This window comes from Mus pahari, chromosome X (assembly GCF_900095145.1).
Source record: "Mus pahari chromosome X, PAHARI_EIJ_v1.1, whole genome shotgun sequence".
In the NCBI taxonomy this organism is placed as follows: Eukaryota; Metazoa; Chordata; class Mammalia; order Rodentia; family Muridae; genus Mus; species Mus pahari.
The window spans coordinates 108,324,061-108,325,238 of NC_034613.1; the positions used below are offsets into that span (position 1 = coordinate 108,324,061).

A 1,178-nucleotide genomic window follows, 5' to 3' on the forward strand; every position below is an offset into this window, starting at 1 on the left:
ACTCAAACAACCTTCCTTAGATAAGTGCTTTCTTTGATACTTTTGTGTATAAAACTGCAGTGAAACTGAAGTAAGATTATCTATAGCATTGGACTCCAGACATTCTTTCAGCTCTTAGATCCCAGGTCCAAAAGACAAGATCTGTAAGACCTAGTTAAAGTCAACATCTACTTATAAACTCATGAGAACCTTGAAGAGAACTGACTTTTCCTCCCTCTCTCAGCCACTATCCATTGTGAATGACTCAGGGGTGAAAATTTGTGACCACCTCCATGCTTCTTGTTTGGATTTTGTCTAGCTTGAGCTTATTTCAATCTTGAGCATACTATAACAAATGCTATGAGTTTGTATGTGCAACTTCCTCACTATGTCTAGAAAACATTTTTTTCTATATTCTTCCATCAACACCACTTCTTAAATTTTTCCATTTTTCAGCCGGACAGTAGTGACACACTCCTTTAATCCCAGCACTTGGGAGGCAGAGGCAGACGGATTTCTGAGTTCGAGGCCAGCCTGGTCTACAGCGTGAGGTCCAGAATAGCCAGGCCTACACAGAGAAACCCTGTCTTATAAAAAGAAACAAACAAACAAAAGCAAACAAACAAAAAAAACAAAAAAACAAAAAAAAACCCAACCAAACAAAAAACAACAACAAAAAAAAAAACCAAGCAAACAAACAAACAAAAAAAAAAACAATTTTTTTTCCGTTTTCATTTTGCAATGATCTCTAAGCCATGGTAGATGGATGTGATATCGTGCTCTATTCTGGGTTGAGGATTCCATGATCTTTTATTCTCTGCAATTTGAACAGTTGATGATGTCTGCATTAATCACTATCTTTTGAAGAAATAAGTGTCTCGTGCTCACTTTGGCAGCACATATACTAAAAATATGGAATGATACAGAGATTAGCATGGCCCCTGCACAAGGATGACTCGCAAATTCGTGAAGCGTTCCATATTTTTTCAGAAGTGGATGCTCACAGTCATTTATTGAATGGAACATAGGGCCCCCAATGAAGGAGCTAGAGAAAGTATCCAAGGAGCTGAATGGGGTCTGCAGACCTATAGGAGGAACAACAATATGAACTAACCAGTACCCCCAGAGCTCATGTCTCTAGCTGCATATGTAGCAGGAGATGGCCTAGTCAGCCATCAATGGGAAGAGAGGCCCTTGGT

At 39.2% G+C, this 1,178-nt stretch overlaps 1 non-coding gene across 1 annotated transcript; it reads left to right on the top strand.

Annotated features, from left to right (window-relative positions):
- The first annotated feature begins 859 nt into the window (after positions 1-859).
- Positions 860-965, top strand: LOC115063275. Its single transcript, XR_003843140.1, has one exon. It is a non-coding gene; the product is annotated as a U6 spliceosomal RNA (small nuclear RNA).
- The last annotated feature ends 213 nt before the right edge of the window (positions 966-1,178 follow it).